The sequence below is a fragment of the Heterodontus francisci genome, chromosome 18 (assembly GCF_036365525.1).
Source record: "Heterodontus francisci isolate sHetFra1 chromosome 18, sHetFra1.hap1, whole genome shotgun sequence".
Lineage (NCBI taxonomy): Eukaryota > Metazoa > Chordata > Chondrichthyes > Heterodontiformes > Heterodontidae > Heterodontus > Heterodontus francisci.
The window spans coordinates 23,105,561-23,114,391 of NC_090388.1; positions in this window are offsets into that span (position 1 = coordinate 23,105,561).

An 8,831-nucleotide genomic window follows, 5' to 3' on the forward strand; every position below is an offset into this window, starting at 1 on the left:
TACCAAGGGAAACAGACTCTGGCTTTCTACCCTATCTATGCCTCTCATAATTTTATATACCTCTATCATGTCCCCTCTCAGCCTCCTTTGCTCCAAGGAAAACAGACCCAGCCTATCCAATCTCTCTTTATAACTCAAGCCCTCCAAACCAGGCAACATCCTTGTGAATCTTTTCTGCACCCTCTCTAGCTTAATCACATCTTTCCTGTAGTGCGGCGACCTGAACTGCACACAGTACTCCAAATGCGGCCTAACCAATGTTATGTACAATTGTAACACGACATCCCAACTCTTGTACTCAATGCCTCGGCTGATGAAGGCAAGCATGCCATACGCCACCTTCACCACCCTGTCTACCTGTGTTGCCATTTTCAGGGAACTATGTACTTGCACCCCAAGATGTCTCTGCTCAAGAACACTCCCCAGGGCCCTGCCATTCACTGTATATGTCCTGCCCTGGTTTAACTTCCCAAAATGCATCACTTCACACTTGTCTGTGTTAAATTCCATTTGCCACTCCCTTGCCCACTTTCCCAGTTGATCTATATCCTATTGTAACCTTAGACAACCTTCTTCACTGTCCACTATACCACCAATTTTGGTGTCCTCTGCAAACTTACTAATCATGCTCCTTACATTCACATCCAAGTCATTAATATATATGACAAACAATAGAGGGCCCAGCACCGATCCCTGTGGCACACCACTGGTCACCGGCCTCCAATCTGAAAAACAACCCTCCACTACCACCCTCTGCCTCCTATCACCAAGCCAATTTTGTATCCAATTTGCTAGCTCACCCTGGATCCTTACTCTTTGAGTGACAAGTGAGACTTTATGACTGGGCATGTGACCTGTTTCAGGAAGGTTTTGCTTTCAGTTTGGAACATTAAAAGCCAATGAGTTTGGACAAAAAGTAGACATTCTGAAATTTGATTCTGACCTGCCTGGAGATCAGAAGAAGAACCAGAAAAGTATTACCTCTCTGTAAAGGAATCCTGCGTCTCTTGAGAAGAAACCCTGTATTTCAAATGTGGCAGATTCCTATTGCTTCCTGTCCCTGAAGAATCCCTGCATCAAGTGTGGTTCCTGTTGCCTTCTATGTTTTAAGAAATCCTGAAATTTGAAGAAACCTTCTACTGCTATACTGCAGCTGTAAGACCTAAGAAGACCTGTTGCTACACCCCTGATAGAAGACCTATGTAAAGCTTGCTGCAGCTGAATTTCCTTGAATGCCTACCCATCACAGACTGTTCACCAACCTCACCTGGAAAGACTTCAAGTGGCATCCAACTATTTGACTTTGGGACACCTTGCCAAACTGAAAATCTTACTCCCTAATCATGACAGACTAAGTTATTTTATTATTCCTTTCATTCCTATGAAACAGTTGTAAACCAAAATCCTTTATCTTCCCCAGTTAACCAGTTTTTGTGTGTATGTGTGTGTGCATGAGGGCCAGGAAAAATAAGAGGCTTTAATATCTCAATTCGTATATAGATTTACTTCATTATTGGTTAAGACTTGGTTTTATAATAAATAGTTAATTTTGTTGTTGATTAAAGAAACCTGGTTGGTGTGCTTTATTCTGGGGACAAATAGAGTAATTGACTGTTTCGGTAAATGGGAAAAATGTATTTATATGCTGTGACCCATGGAGAAGTGGGACTGAATTAACAGTGCACTCCTCCCACCTTGGTTGTGTTTTTGAGACAAACTGCCAAATATATTTTACGGTAGTGGAATATTTCCTTGCACCTCAGGGTTCGGTAACACCAGCAAGCCATTTTCCCCTGATGATATAATTAGTGTTTACTGAAAAATCAACAGCTAAGAACAAGAACAAAATACCAAAGCTGAATATTTTTGAAAGAGTCATTATCAACCCTTAAAGATTGTGAGCAAAACTTCATTTTTTTAAAACATGTAACTCGTTTGGCTTTTTGAGTGTGAGGCTAAAAGTATTGGGAAAGGAAGAAAGTAGAGTTTAAAATCTTGTATCCAATTTTTTAAATAGCATTTTCAAAGTAAAAATGCTTCTTTCAGAAAAAGTCCTGTGTATAAAAGATCTAAGTCTCACAATACATAAGCAGGTAAACTTTTGCGAAAGGACGATAAATGAAAAGGACTTATTTAAGGCCATGGAAGAAATTGATTGTTCAAGGATTAGAGCTACTTCAGATTTGGTTTACATGTTCACATTCTGCAATTTTAAAGTATTTTTATATTGGAACTTGAAGTTCAAAACTTTAAATTCTTTACAGATTTATTTAATATTTACACATTTATTTTCCCCTGTGTAGTGTGTTAAAATTAAAATATTGAGAAAACCCATCAATGGAGGTAAATTTGACTTTGATAGTGTGAAAAGTAGAATAATGGAGTCCGTAGCACTTTTTAACATTTTTCCTCATTTTTATTTCCATTGCTTTGTAAGGAGGCTGCTGATTCGCCATTGCCCATGTTTTGTTATTGTACAAAGTTACAATTACCCCTATTTGTCTTAGTGCATTTAATATTCTGGGTTATTTTGTGTTAATTGTGCACTAATGATTCACAAATGCTTCTTCTACTTCTGGACATTGCATTTTGTATTATTATAAAAGAGAATCTTATCTCCCCCTTTTGTCCCCTTTTATGCATTTCTTTTTGTAGCCCCCCCCATCTCTACAAGACTAGCTGAGTGGTTGGAACTGAGGTATCATTTCTGTTACATAAATATGTCAATAGGAGACTCTCCAATTGACATCCAGCCAAATTAGCAAAGGGATAGGTTTGCCTGATGGGTGCTCCACTGGTACTATTAGCAATTCCAATGAGCAATGCACAATGTGCACAATGGAGCTAATTCTAACTACAGAGGGACTGGGAGGCAAAGTGAACAATTGCTTTAGGGAGGAAGGTGTCACTCATTAATCATCATTGGTTTATTGCTGGAGTCCATTACACTTTAAAGACTAGATGATAAATGCCACTGCACATAAAATACTTACTGCTGATATAGTCCATGTTTTGTAATGTTAGGAATGGAAGGTGGACAGGTTTTATATTAATGAATTGACAATAGGTAATCCAAGCAGGATCGATATCAGGATTTTCAATGAAGAATGATTGATTGATTCAGTGTAAAATGGTATTGTAAAACTTGACAGATGCAGTCTTTACTGGAGGATTAGCTGTATTGCTGTATCAGCAGCAAAAGGCTTATATTTATTGTTTCTAAGAAAGAAAATCAATAACATAGGTTTATGTACTACTCTCTTTAGGACAGCAAAATTTCTAGAAAGGGATGTGAAGTGATAATTATATATTTCATCAACATGCCAAGCAAGATATTTAATTTATTCAAGTAATTATTTGTGGACATTTTATCACTCCCATTCGTCTTCATACTGCCTATTTCATTTGAAGAGTTATTAACAAATCACACATTACTGTGTATCAGTGCTGAATTGATCTAATGGGTCATAAGAGCTAACTTTTTGGATTTACAGAACAGCAATAAATACACTTGAAACAATACTCAGTAGAAAGCAATCAAAAATTTCATCCTATCCTTTAATAAATTTATTAACAAGTACATAGAACATCCAAAGTTTATGCATTCAACAGATCATGTAGATCTTGTCCTAATAGCTCCATCGAACTTATTCAATCGTCTGAAAGAAAGTTATGTAAAGTTTCCTTACAAACACAATGATAAGTGAGAACACCACCCCACACCCCCCCCCCCCCCCCCACCCCACACCACAATTTCATTTGGTTTTTAATTACTGTCCAATTGCTTTGAATGACATGACATGTCCACAATTTCATCAATGCAATGACCATACTATTTCAAAGAGAATTTCATCTGTTCTGTTTTTACTTATCAATGTAAATCTCAATTCCACTCCTAATAAGACTGGCAAAGAGAGAATATAAGAATTGAATGGCAGTCAACATAAAAGGGAACCCAAAAATCTTCTACAGGCATGTAAATAATAAACAGGTGGTGTGGGACCTATTAGGGACAAAAAGTGTAATATATGCTTAGAGGTGCATGGCAAGGCTAGAATACTTAATCAGTACTTTGTATTAGTGTTTACTAAAGAAGAGGAATCTGCCAAAATATCAGTGGAAGTGGAGAGAACAGAGGCAATGGAGAGGGTAAAAATTGATGGGGAGAAGGTACTGAAAAGGCTGGCTATGCTTAGGTTAGATAAATCACCTGGGCTGGATGGCTTGCATCCCAAGATGCTAAAGGAAGTAGGAGTGGAGATAGCGGAAGGGTTTGCCATAATCTTCCAATTTTCTCTAGATATGGGGAGGTGCCAGAGGATTGGAGAATGGCAAATGTGACCCCCTTATTAAGAAAGGATGTAAGGACAGTCTAGTTAGTTTAGAAATAATAATCAGAAATGGAGAGGTTCAAGTTAATTAAGGATAACCAACATAGATTTGTAAAACGTAGATCATTCTTGACTATTTGAATTTTTTGATGTAACAGTGAAGGTTGATGAAGGGAATGTGGTGGATGTTGTCTATGGATTTTAAGAAAGCCTTTGACAAATTACCACATAAAGGATGGTTAACAAAATTGAGGCTCATAGACTAGAAGGGCCAGTGTCACCTTAGATAAAAAAAATGGCTGAAGGACAGAAAACAGCGAGTCGTGGTAAATGACTGTTTTTCAGACTGGAGGATGGTAGACAGTGATGTTCCCCAAGGATCAGTGCCATGACCACTGCTTTTTTTGCTGTATATAAATGACTTGGATCTTGGAAAACAGTATAATCTCAAAAGTTGTTGATGACACCAAACTTGGAGGAGTGGCAAACAGTGAGGATGATACAGAACATAGATAGGCTAGCAGAATGCGCATAGAAGTGGCAGATGGAATTTGATATAGACAAGTGTGAGGTGATGCATTTTGGCAGATGGGATAGGGTGAGGCAATATATACTTAATGGCACAGTTCTAAAGAGTGTGCAGGAACAAAGGGACCTGGTGGGCATGTGCTTCGATCTTTGAAGGTGGCAGGACATATTGAGAGAGTGGTTAGCAAAGCATGTGGGATCTTGGGCTTCATAAATAGAGGTATTGAGTACAAAAACAGGGAAGTTATGGTGAACCTTTATAAAGCTCTGGTTAGGCCCCAACTAGAGTATTGTGTCCAGTTCAGTTCACCACACATCAGGAAGGATGTGAAGGTCCTTGAGATGGTGCAGAGGAGATTTACCAGAATGGTTCCAGGAATTAGGGATTTTACTTACAAGGTTAGGTTGGAGAAGCTGGAGTTGTTCTCCTTAGAGCAAAGGAGATTAAGGGGAGATTTGATAGAGGTGTACAAGATTATGACAGGCTTAGATAAGGTAGACAAGGAAAAACTATTAACTGACAGTAAAAGGACTAGAGGACACCAATTGAAGGTCTTGGGTAAGAGATGAAGGGGAATGTGAAGAAGAACTTTTTTTACGCAGTGAGTGGTAACAACCTGGAACTTTCTGCTCACGAGGGTGGTGGAAGAGGAAATGATGAATGACTTCTAAAGAAAACTGGATGGCCACTTGAAGAAAAGAAACTTGCAGGGATATGGGTGTAGAGCAGGGGAGTGGACTGACTGGATTACGCTGCAGAGATCTGGCATGGACTCGATGGGCCGAATGGTCATGACCTGTCCACAATTTCATCAATGCAATGACCATATTTTCTGGTTTTGCACATCTTGAAGAGACCAGCATACATTTTTGTGACTACCAAAATTTTCATTGATATTTTGTGCTGGATCACTGAATATGCTTTCTGTGCTAGGTTATTGGAATAAATTACACGTGTGTTCATCTAAACAAGAGTTGTATGCTCAAATAAATTGTCAGTTAATTTGAGCTGTGAGAATCATAAAGCAGCAGCAGACCATTTGACTCATCATACCTAAGCCGCTCTCTGGAAAAGATATCAACTAGTGCAACTCCCCTCCTGTTTCCCCAGAGCCCTGTGATTTTTATCCTTTTTAAGTTTTCTTTTTTTTAAATTCATTTTGTGGGATGTGGGGGTCACTGGATAGGCCAGCAATTTTTGCCCATCCCTAATTGCCCTTGAACTGAGTGGCTAGGCCATTTCATAAGGCATTTTTGTTTAAAAGAGTCAACGACATTGCTTTGGGTCTGGAGTCAATGTAGCCCAGACCAGGTTAGGACAGCAGATTTCCTTCCCTAAAGGACATTTGTGAACCAGATGGGTTTTTACAACAATTGATAGTCTCAGTAATGGTGCCCTGAAACTAACTTTCAATTCCAGATTTTTTTTATTAATTGAATTTAAATTCCACCAGCTGCTGTGGTGGGATTTGAACTCATGTCACCAGGGCATTAGTCTGGCCCTCTGGATACTAGTTCAGTGACATTACCACTATGCCACCGTCTCCCCTATCCAATATATAACAAAAGCAATTAGTAATGTGTCAATGCGGTTATAAAGCTGCACATTATTTAAAAAAAACTTAATTTGATTTTGGGGTGCAAGCAATGCTGGCAAAACTGCAATTATTTCCCTGACAGTGTGGTGGTGGGCTTCTCCTTGAGCCACTGAAGTCTTGTGATGATGACCTCCAATAATGGTGCTAAGATGGGGGATTCCAGGATATTGAGCCAGCTACATTGAAGGAATAGCTATATCCAAGTCAGAAATGTGAGATATTGGAAGTGAACTTTGAGATGATGGTGTTCCCATGTCATTATTGCTCGTTCTTCTTGGTGGTAGATGTTGTAGGACAGGGAGGTATTATTGAACTTTGGTAAGTTGCTGCAGTGCATCCTATAGATTGTATTGCAACATAGTATCCTCATGATGAAGGGGCTGGACAAGGGGCACTAATTAATCAAATATCACTCTGGATAGTGTCAAATCTCTTGAGTTTTGTTGCAGCTGCATCCATCCAGATCTGTGGTAAGTATCCCATCATACTCCTGACTTGAGCCTTCTAGATCATCAATAGGTTTTGAGGGATTGAGAGGTGAAGTACCAGCCACTATATTTCTCTGGTAGCCACAGAGTTGGTATGGCTGATTTAGTTAAGCATCTGGTAACCCCACTTCCCAAATCTTGATGGGAAAACTCATCAATGATGGTGCATTGCAAGTCAAGGGGACTTAGTGCTTTCTTGTTCGTGATGGTCATTAGCCGGAATTTATGTGGTGTGAATGTTATCTGATTCTTGTCAGCCCAAGATGCATGTTATCCCGGATCTGTTGTAAGTTGACTTGAGCTGCTGCAGTATTGGAAGACTTCTGAATGGAGCTGAACACTGTGAAATTGTCCATGAACAGCCCAGTTCTGAATGTCTGATGGAGGGAAGGTCATCGATGAAGCAACTGTTGGTTGACTTGAGGATGTGTTGTTTTAAAAGGCTAAGGAGACATTTTGTTCAGAATAAAGAAAACAAGAGAAGTGGGTGGAAATCTACTGTAATAATTGATTTCTAAAAGCATAGAATTTACGGCACCGAAGGAGACCTTTCAGCCCATTATGTTTGTGCCAGAGCTGTGGTGGTGCATTCTAATCCCATTTCCTGATAACTTCTTTTATATTCTTTGCAAATGCTTATCCAATTCTATTTTTAAATGATATAACTGGCGGGCAGCCATAAAGACGGGGCTAAAGTGTGGCGAGTCGAAGAGACTTAGTAGTTGGCAGGAAAAAAGACAGACGCGCAAGGGGAGAGCCAACTGTGTAACAGCCCCGACAAACAAATTTCTCTGCAGCACCTGTGGAAGAGCCTGTCACTCTAGAATTGGCCATTATAGCCACTCCAGGCACTGCTTCACAAACCACTGACCACCTCCAGGCGCTTATCCATTGTCTCTCGAGATAAGGAGGCCAAATAAAAAAAAAACTGATTCATAACATTTAAGATTTCATTGAACAGTGCAATAGAAGCAAATGATTGACTCATAATTAATCCCATTGATCTCTCCAGTAAACTCAGAAGACAAAGAGGAACCGATCATACAATGGGTTAACACCTTTTCACTTTTAGGGTTGGTTTATATCCATTTTGGACTAATGGGGATAAATTCTTCTCTCTCCACTGGCTGGAAGTGTTCTACATCTTGTAGTTTCAAGCAATTTCACTCCCCTGCCTAGTGGGCACAGGCCCACAACACAAACTTACTAGTCATTCATCACTATATTGCACTAGCTAGGTTACCTCACAACCCTGTGATGGTAGGTTTGTGCCACAGTACACATATTATTACCATCTGCCTTAATGCATCTGAAGTTCAGTAAAACTCCCTCCTGTTATTTTCCTTTGATTGATAGTAATAAGTCCTCCCAAGTGGTGATTTGTTTGTTGTAATATAATCTCCTATGGTCAACAAAATTTGTTTTCATTGATTATGCAGCTCATACAGTTTTGGGAGTCCAAGAGGTCAGAAATAATCCACCCCTAAAAAACCACATACCTTTACTTCTAGATATTATTCTGTAATACCTGAAGCACACATCTAACTGTATGTTTGCATACAGTAACATATCTGCCCTGAACAACTTTTATCCCTCAGCCAACATCACTAAAACATATTGTCTGGTTACTTCATCATTGCTATCTGTGGGACCTTTTTTAACTTTGTTCATGCGATGTGGGCATTGCCGGCTATGACAGCATTTATTGCCCATCCCTAATTGCCCTTGAGAAGGTGGTGGCACCTTCTTGAACTGCTGCAGTCCTTGAGCTGCCTTCTTGAACCACTGCAGTCTTGTTAGGGAGGGAGTTCCAGGATTTTGACCAGCGACATTGAAGGAACGGCAATATAGTTCCAAGTCAGGATGGTGTGTGACTTGGAGGGTAA